The 9,771-nt window shown below is 49.2% G+C and overlaps 1 protein-coding gene across 5 annotated transcripts in view; it reads right to left on the bottom strand.

Moving 5' to 3' along the window:
* Positions 1–7,148, bottom strand: part of FAT1 (FAT atypical cadherin 1) — a 112,480-nt gene extending 105,332 nt beyond the window's left edge. For 4 of the 5 annotated variants that reach the window (XM_076336350.1, XM_076336353.1, XM_076336354.1 and 1 more), the window contains exon 1: positions 5,037–5,103. The gene's annotated coding sequence lies outside the window, so the exon portion shown is untranslated. Of the gene's footprint in view, positions 1–5,036; positions 5,104–6,993 lie in introns of those variants that run through there. The other variant, XM_076336351.1, reaches the window with a different exon arrangement.
* Between the last annotated feature and the right edge of the window lie 2,623 nt (positions 7,149–9,771).

Here is a 9,771-nt window from a genome sequence, read left to right as displayed (position 1 = left end):
CTCACGCTAGTTCTGTTCGTCTCAGCTCAAAAGGTATCACATTATGTTGTCTCCTCCTTCCACTCACATCTTCTCTTACAGCTATTTCTCTTTCCCCTAATTCCTACCTGCTCAGGTAGATACATGAAAGATCGCATTGGCTGAAATTCCACAGACTACCTCTCTGCCAACTAAAAAGCATTAGAGCAAATTAATCTACCTGTGTCAACAGTTCATTCCAAAACCTCAGAAGCAGCTAATTCAGTCACAGCCATTAGTAAGTCAATGATTTTGAGAAGAGAAGAATTTAAGACTCAGATCCACACAAACTATAGGAAATATTAGAGAGGAGTAATGAAAACTTAGCTAGTACCCTTTTGGAAGAAAAACAAAAAAGTGCATCTGTCTTCAAAATCTAGCAATTAAGTTACACGATTAAAGCTATAACCGTAGCAAACAATAAAAAGTGAATGAGCAAACAATAAAAAGTGAATGAGCTTTTAAAAGTAAGTCACTAGCTGAAACCACTACTTACAAGGTCTTAAAGCTGGATGAAGGAAAGGTTGGGAGGGCAAATGAGCGTGAGGTTGGAATAGCCACCGTTTCAATGGGTTAACAATATTATTCCTCCCCTATGTACTCTTCTTCCCAGGCTATGATTTGTCCTGGGAATAAACAGACACTTGGGTCTCCAGGGCTTCATCCCCCTAACACACTGCCAAGTAAACGAACATTTTCGTAACAAAAAACCCAAAAACCTAAAAAATACCCAACCAAAACCTTGCAATAAATAACTGATATCAATACTTCCAAAACTCTGAGTGATTTAAGATGCCATTAGACTGTCCTAAAAGACATGTTAAGAAATCATTACATCATTTTTAAGTAATCAACAGAAACAGGTTCTTTTACTCCATCTTGCTGGAATTTTGGAAGCTGTCTATTACCAAAAATTGCTTAATGATCAGATCTTATGCTGATCTGATCAGGTCTTTCCCTCTTTTCTTCCTCAGTTACACTAGGATTTTTTTTTTTTTTTTTTTTTTTAAATTTATGCTGAAGTCCAAAGCCCAGCTTGAACTCTGATGCTATGGCATCCTGTAACTCACTGCCTACACTTAATGTTTGGCAACGAGCTGTCTGAAGTGGTGTATTTATTATGTAAAACATTGTACCTGTCTGTATCTTTTATAATTTACTCCTCACATCTCAGGCACATTAGATACAACGTGCACCACACTATGATGCATTAGACTGCATTAAGATATCCAAACTCCTCATTAAAATTTGAACACCTGTGTTTTACTATTACCATAAATATTTTTCTGTGCCATAATACCTTAAACACTTTTTGCTGCTTTTCTGTAATAACTTCAAGTAGAGTCCACTCAGAACTGGCAACAGGCAGCCTATTACACACAATGACGCAACTACCAGTAAGAGAATCCATTCCTCAGCAGCAACTTCTAAGGTTTGCTGAGTCACAATCGAGAGCTTAAAAGCATCTCTCAGCTGAACAGTTAACCATGTTAGATAAAAACAAGTTAATCATTTCTGTTACATGACACTTTTTCCATCTTGTCATAATTTACAGAGCTACTGGAAACTAAAAAATGTTGATCCAGGATTATCCAAAAATCAACATAATATAATCTTGATAAATATCTAAAGTATTAAACAATGCCAGTTGTAAAGACAGTTAACTACTAAGGGAAAGTATGAAAGTGTTAAGATAAAGTGATAATGTGTTAGATATAAACTCAGATGGCTCATTACAGTGAGCCAGAATGACTGAATTTCAGAAACATTTTAGCCAAAGGCTACACTTTGAACTCCCAAATTTTTTATTATCTTTGGAATATGACCAGTTTAGGATTTTCTGCATCCATTTTCAACACGTAAGGCAACCGTTTGCTTAACAAAACATCATAGCCCTAGGTTTATAAGAAGTGCACACCATATTTATTCTGAAAAGCTACTTTCAAACAAACTTTGATTTCCTATTTGGAAATTATTATTCGGATAACTTTTATTTATATGCATATCCAGGTCATTTTTATTTATATGCATATTCAGTGCTGGGATACTTAAGATAGTTTGTATTTCTAAGTTGCTTTAGTATTTTTTCCCATATACAAATTATGTTAATGGTGTTGATGTGTTAATAATTTTGTTAACATAGTTACTAAGTAGTAACTTAGTTACTTAACATAGTTTTACTATCTTCACATTAAGGTATAAGAACAAGCAAAATTCTGGGGCTTGCAGACCTCAAATTGATAGCTTACAAATAAAGATGATTTGGATAAGGTACTAGTCTTTTATATAAAGACTGTTTCTCTTAGCAGTATGTTTACAGTATCTAGACTTCAAAGTTTATAGTTTGAGATTTCAAAGTTTTAAGCATCAAATATAGAATTTAGTCAATGGCAATCTCCATGCCAAGCAAGCCAACAAAAACACACGCAAAATAATCTTATCTTCTACATAATGTATGAATGGGAAGCATACATTGAGAGATTTACTCCCCCAGCAATACAATAAAAGTCACAGGTAGAAAAATAATCTAAATCAGGCCACATAGCCCAAGTCACAATGAGTATTAGTCCCACTGCTATCCCTTTTCTACACACAAGATCTGCCAGTTAAGTCCAGAAGGACCTCCTGCAAGACTAAGCTACATAATTTACCTTAGCAGAACGAGACCCTGTGAGCGTGGCCTGTTACCTGGCTCTAGGGAAACATCAGAGAGCATTCTGAGGACTAAAAGAGGTTCTTTAGTGCAGTTTCTACAATGCTTGCCTACTGTAATCTTTCACTAACTTTTAATAAATGTAGTGGGGGTTTCCCCCCATATGTGCACCAGCTTCTTTGATTTGTAATGTTATTAACACTAAAATGTCTCTACCAATCAAAACATCACCTATTTACTTTAAAGGTCAGTTTTGATCAGCATATGCAACTGATGCCGTTTGACACAACTGCACTGTGAAAACTTATTACTGCAGTAACTAAACTGTCATGACAAGGTTCCTACTGTAGAAGAGAGATCATGTGGCTTTGTGGGCTGTACTAATTGTAGTTACACCTACTCTTTCAATTGTTTAAAAGCAATTATTTATGTAGTCTGATTGGAGAAAAAAAAAAAATCAGGTTTAGCTGTTTCAACATGCTTAAGTTTCCAATCAAAAAACTTAACAGTGTCTTTTGCTTTTCTGGGAGGGAGGGTGTCCGTCTGTTCTGGTATCCAGAAAATTAACACATGATGAAAGCGTATGGTAATGTTACTTTAGTAAAGCTGGTAAGTTATTCAAAAAATGTACATTGTCGCAGAGATTAACAGAACAGTTTCAACTTGTGACTAAACTCCAATAAGTTTTATGCTTGTATTCTCCACACTATAAATTAATCTCATGAGATACTTTGATTTATGCTTTCGAGATCTTTGCTGTTAAAAGGAAAATGCAGCAGCTGTATTCAAACAGCACGCAAAGATTCTGAATCCAGAGTGAAACAAAGTTTCACACAGAATTTTGACTATTTACCTGTATGGCAGTTACTTACTAGTGTATCTAATTCTGAATTCACCAGGTGTGCAAGGAAAGGCAGACCTCCAATCTCTGTGGATGAAAGAGTTTGATCGAAATTTAACATGGCACCTTAAAGTTTGTGACGACAAAAATAGTTCTACTGAGCTTGAATTCATTTTTAAACTTAAAAAAAATAAAAGATGTAAATCTTTGGGGGTATAAAGGGATTTTATGTTTGCTTACTTGCACTGATAGCAGTGATAACTTAGCCATATAAAGTTCTTTTGCACGCTGAGTTATAAAACCCAGGAGACAGACTATCCTACTACTGGGACGACTACTAAAGCTCACCTTCCAGTCTCCTAAAAGTGAGATTTTAGGATTTCACAGAGAACAAAACAAAACAAAAACAAAATAGTTTTCAGCGTTAAAGTAAGGTATTTTACGCACTAAATAGCTGAATATTTCCACATGGTTACACATGTAAATAGGAAATACATATCTATTACACAGAAATTCTTTTCTTTTGCAGAAAGACAGCAGAGGTGGTGAAAGAATACATGTAATATTTCCGTGCAACTGCCTAGGAACAATTTGCATGCAAGTAGTTTACACCGCAGGAAAACCTGCTGTTAGAAGGCAGCATTTTTTAACTTATTAATGAGTTTCTAAAAAAAAAAAAAGTTTACAACGGGGAGATATTATCTAGCGGTAAGACACACCGTCACTTACTGACACGAACAGATTAAAAAGCGCACCTTTCAAGCAAAGCTTTGTTTTGTTTCAACTGCCGTAAAGAGGAAGAAAAAAGCAGCAGAAGCCGGCTGATGCGCTCAGCCGCGATCTCCGAGAGAGCCGCTGCCGAACGCCGCGTCCTCCCTTTATCTTTCGCAGGAATCCGGCGAGTAACGCAACGAGGGACGCGGTGTTAAAATGCAAACAAAGAAAGTCACCCCACGGTACTTACTCGCCGCGGACCGCCCCTGCCGGCTTACCAGGGAATTAAGTTTGCAATGGCCCCTCAGACGCATCCGAAGACACCTTGCCTCCAGGGGAAGATATCACCGCCACCCCTTTTCCTCCACCCAACTTACGAGCAACCTGCCGGCTAAACCCCTGCCGGCTCTCAGGGGAGCGTGGCCGCGGCTCCAGCCCCGCCGGCCGCCACCGGCCGCCGGGGGGGGACGGGGACAGCGGGGCGCCAGGGCCCGCGACGCCCGACGGCCACCCCGGCCCGGCGCCGCGGGCGGGCGGGGGAAAGGGGGGCGGGGGCCGGCGCCGCTCCGCAGCCCCTTCCCGCGGGCCTCCGCAGCACGAGGCGGCCGCTCGCCCAGCGCCTCCGGCCGGCCCCGCCGCGCTCCCGGCCTCGCCTCAGCGCCGCAACTTCCCGAGGGGACCCTCGCCGCCCGGCCGCCCCCTCCCCGCGCCGCCGCTGCCCGCCCTCCCCCACCACCAAAACTTCTCCCAACTCGCCCGGCTGGCCTGGCCTGGCCTGGCCCGGCCCGGCAGCGCCGCGCCTCGCCTCACCTCTCCGCGGCTCACTGCCTGCGGAGCGGGGGCGCGGGCCGGGGCCAGCCCCGCATGGTGCCCGCCGTGCCGCTCCCCCTTTCTTCGCCGCCTTTCGGCGCGCCTCTACGGTGCCCCTCCGCCCCCTCCACGGCGCCCCCCGCCGCCGTATTCCTCCGCGGCCCTGGACGGCCGCCCCTCCGGAACTCGTTTCTGCGGCGCTCCGCGGGCGCGGGAGAGGCGGCCGTAGCCTCCGCACCCCGGTCCGCCTCCTCGCCCAGGGCCCGGCCCCGCCGGGGAAGGACGAAACGCGGTGAGGGGAGCCGGAGGAGGGCGAACCACAGCACGAGCTGTTCCTGCCGGTGGCCCGGCGCTCACGGGGACGCCAGCGGGGCCGGGATGGGGGGACCCGCCGACCTCCGCCGCGCTCGCCCCGCTCCAGCCCGGCCGGGGCAGTAGGGAGGGGGGTGCCGACCCGGGGCGCGGTCGGCTTCGCGTGTGTCGAAGTCCTCCCTCGGACAGGCTACTCCGAAACTTCAGAAAGCTGCTGCCGGGGAATATCTTACGGGGATGGCGAGGGAGACCGTCAGACCCCCACGGGAACAGGCGGTCCTCGCTGGCGGGGCTCTGCCGTCCGAGGAGCAGCGGCTACCGGGGACAAGCCCCGCGGTCCCCACTCGCGCCGGTGACGGCGACGACCGCCCTGCGGCGACCGCAGCGCCTCGGCGGCCGCTCCCTCTTCCCCGTGCGGCGAGCGGGAGGGGGCGCGGGCGGCCGGGCTGCCGCCCCCAGGCCGCGCCGGCGGGCTTGGCCTCACGCCTTCCAGCCTCGGGCCCTTGGCTGGGCTGGGCGAGCCGCCGCTAACGGCCGTGCGGAGGAAAGTCTCCCAGCAGAGGCCAAAATCGACTGGCGGCTACCGCGGCTCCCCGCCACCGTTTTAAGGAGTAGCGCCGTGCCCCGGCGCCGGGAAAAGCAGCGGCGGGGCGAGCGTGCGCGGGGTCGGGGACAGCCGGGGGAGCGCGGCGGCGACCCCCCGGCCCGGGGAGGGGGTACGGGCTACCTCAGGCGGGGAAGCGCCCCGCAGGCGTCATGCTGAAGGGATGTCTGTCAGCCCGCCCAACGTTAGAGATTAATACTCCGAAATAGTCCTCGGAGGATTCCCCGCTCATTAATAAGTGATCACGATCAAACGTTTGCCTGGGGAATCCCGACCCAGCGGGCTCACGGCGAAGCCGGGCTGCGGGCGGGAGAAGCCGGCGGGGGCGCATTTACCGCGCATTAGCCCCGCCGCGTCTTCTGTTAGCCACATGAATAAATAGAGCCAGCTGCGCAGGGGGCCCTTCCGTAACCAAAGCCTCACGCGCCCGGGGCTGCAGATCAGACGAAACCGACCCCTTCAGAAAGCGCCGGCTTTCAGGTTCACCAGCCCGCAGCCGGCAGGCTCCGCCGTGCAGCGCCCCCGCAGCGCCCGCGCCCCCTCCCGGGGCCGCACCGGCAGCCCCCGCCCCGGGCACCGGCCGCCCCGCGGCGGGGACGCAGTTCCGCGGCGGCCGGGCAGGGGGCGCCGCGCCACAGCGCACGGGCGGCCGGCTACGGCGCCGGCAGCCAGCCCGGCCGGGCTCGGCCGAACAGAGCCGAGCCGAGCCGAGCCGAGCGAGCCGGTAGCCCGCGGCGCCGAGCCCGGCTCCGGCTGCAGGGGGGGTGGGTCGGGAAACCTGCGTGCCGCTCTCTCCGTGAAGGTGGCGGTATAGCTGGGGACGCCCTCAGCCCCAGGTACGCATAGCTTTGGATAAAGCCGGTGTGCATATATATATTGGTATATACAGAAACATACATGTACTACACAGTTATAAACTACGGGTTGAAGCGAACACCTGGGTATTTTTAATAATGCAACAAACTAGAGCACCAAAACTCTCATGGGAATCATCTTTCTAAGCACCCTGCTGATAGTAAACTCATTAAACAAAGAACTCACCAGACCAGCTGGACCCGGCGCTCTTCTCCCAAAGTCCGCTCCGGCTCAGTTCATCTCCGCACGCTTCCTCCCCCCCTTTCTGTTTTGTCCTTTTGAGAAGAAGTGAGCAATGCCCCGCTGCGCACACACCTCTAGAGCGTGAACTCCGCCGCCGCCCCGGCGCTCAGCGCGGCCCCGGCGCGCAGCAAGCGCGGCGCCCGTCCCCATCGCCACAGCGCGGCATGTCGGCTCCGACCCATCCGCTGCTTTAAACTTGAACGAGAGTGGGAAGGAAAAATAGACGGGGGGGGGGGGGGGGGGGGGGAGGGGAGGGGAGAAGAAAAAAAAAGAAAAAAGAAAAAAAACCCGAAGACGAAAGGGAGGGACAGATCCAACTTTTTAAGACATGTCCAGGCAAAGAACGATCAGAGTTGAGGAGTTGCAGCAGCGGAGAGAGTGAGAGTGGGGAACCTGCGCCGGATCGCCGATTCCCTCCCTCCCTCCTTCCTTCCCCCGCCTCCCCCCCTCCCTCCCCTCCCCGTCTTCTTTCGCACTCCGTCCGTCCCCCTCGGACCCTGCTCCCGGCAGCACCACCCCCTCCCTCTCCTCACCGCTGCAGCGGAGCGCGGCGGCGGCAGCAGCAGCGCGCACCTCTCCGCGCAGCCACGGCTCCGCGCGGGGCCGCTGCCGCGCACCTGGGCCGCAGCCGCCCGCCCGCAGGTGAGGCGAGGCGCCCCGCACGCCCCCGCCGCCCCCGGCCCCCTTCCGCGGCGACTCTCCGCGGCCGCCGCCGGTTAGAGGCCCCGCTGGCTCCGCCGCCGCAGCGCCGCTACGCTCGGCGGGACGCCGCTTCCCCGGCCGCACGGCTGCGGGCTCCCCGCAGCAGCGCCGCACGGCTCCTCCTCGGCGGGGCACAGCCGCCAAAATAACCGGGTGACTCCAAATAGGCTGAGCTCTCCTCTCTCCCCTCTCCCCTCTCGCCTCTTCCCTCTCCCCTCTCCTATCTTTTTATTCTCTCTCTCTTCTTTCTTTCTTTCTTTCTTTCTTTCTTTCTTTCTTTCTTTCTTTCTTTCTTTCTTTCTTTCTTTCTTTCTTTCTTTCTTTCTTTCTTTCTTTCTTTCTTTCTTTCTTTCTTTCTTTCTTTCTTTCTTTCTTTCTTTCTTTCTTTCTTTCTTTCTTTCTTTCTTTCTTTCTTTCTTTCTTTCTTTCTTTCTTTCTTTCTTTCTTTCTTTCTTTCTTTCTTTCTTTCTTTTTCTTTCCTTCTTTCCCTCTTTCTCTCCTTCTTTCTTTCTCTCCTTTCTTTCTTTCTCTCCTTCTTTCTCTCTTCTCTCTCTTTCTCTCTTTCTCTCTTTCTCTCTTTCTCTCTTTCTCTCTTTCTCTCTTTCTCTCTTTCTCTCTTTCTTTCTTTCTTTCTTTCTTTCTTCCTTTCTTTCTTTCTTCCTTTCTTCCTTCCTTTCTTCCTTTCTTTCTTCCTTTCTTTCTTCCTTTCTTTCTTCCTTTCTTTCCCTCTCCTCTCCTCTCCTCTCCTCTCCTCTCCTCTCCTCTCCTCTCCTCTCCTCTCCTCTCCTCTCCTCTCCTCTCCTCTCCTCTCCTCTCCTCTCCTCTCCTCTCCTCTCCTCTCCTCTCCTCTCCTCTCCTCTCCTCTCCTCTCCTCTCCTCTCCTCTCCTCTCCTCTCCTCTCCCTCTTTTTTTCTTCATCTTCCTCTTTTTTCTTCCTTCCCTTTTCCTTTTCTTCAGAGGAGCTGTATTTTTCAAGGAACAGCAAAGGGTTTCCACCTCCCCCCCCCCAAAAAAAAAAAGCAAAATGGCATCTCCTTCTCAAAAATAATAAAGCATAACCAAGCAAGGCATATCTATACTGCAGTTCTCCCTCATTCAAAGTAACCCCCAAACAATTACTCTTCCTTGACAAAGTCCAGGAGAGGTGGCACTGCTAAGTGGCAGGGATCAGCTGAATGGTGGGGTTTATACAATTTTGGAAAAACTACAGAAACTGCTTTAAAAGTTGTTTACCTGAGAGGGATAGTGTAACATTAAATTTGTAAAGCACTCTGAGATTCTCAGAAGGTAAAATATTCTTTTATAACACCATTTATCCCTAAGGACCTTAAAGTCGTGGCCTTCCTCCGAAAGACAAATTGACTTCTGAAGACATTGGATCATTATTTCCTATAAGATACACCACGAAAATCTATCAGCCAAGTGAGCGTGCAGTACATTCTGTGTTAGGAAGAGCAGATACAAACTGCAGTATATAAATACTAAGTACATTTCCAAATAGTGCATACAAGCCAATTCAGCCTGGGAATGACCACTTTGAATGAACCTGTCTGGAAAGTTTAATGTCAAAATTCTCTGGCCTTGTAGATTTCCACAACAGGCACAGCTGATTGATTTACTTTGCACCTCGGAGTTACTTTCCGATGACCCTAAATGGAATTAATACTAAGTCCTTATCCAAGTGCCACTGGGCCAGATGATCTTTCCTTCTGTGAAAACTGCTTCAAAGTGATCTTCATAAAGTAAACTGCATTGAAAATAGCATTCCAGAACAGAGCTAAAAGGGGAACACGTTAAAGAAATTATAGTTAAGGGCTAGAAACAAATGTAAACCACCCTTCTACTCAGTACCGTTGCAAATATTTCATAATTTTGGAGTATAAAATTTGCTACCTTTCAGATTCATGGCCACATTGTGGTTGATTGCCGAGTTAAGTCATGAAAGGCCAGAGCAGCAGGTTGTTTAAACTTTTTTCTAAACTTTAATTCTCAATGCCTGGAGAAGTGCAGTGGTGGTGA

Source organism: Aptenodytes patagonicus, chromosome 4 (genome assembly GCF_965638725.1).
Source record: "Aptenodytes patagonicus chromosome 4, bAptPat1.pri.cur, whole genome shotgun sequence".
Lineage (NCBI taxonomy): Eukaryota > Metazoa > Chordata > Aves > Sphenisciformes > Spheniscidae > Aptenodytes > Aptenodytes patagonicus.
This window is presented reverse-complemented; position numbering and strand designations above follow the sequence as displayed.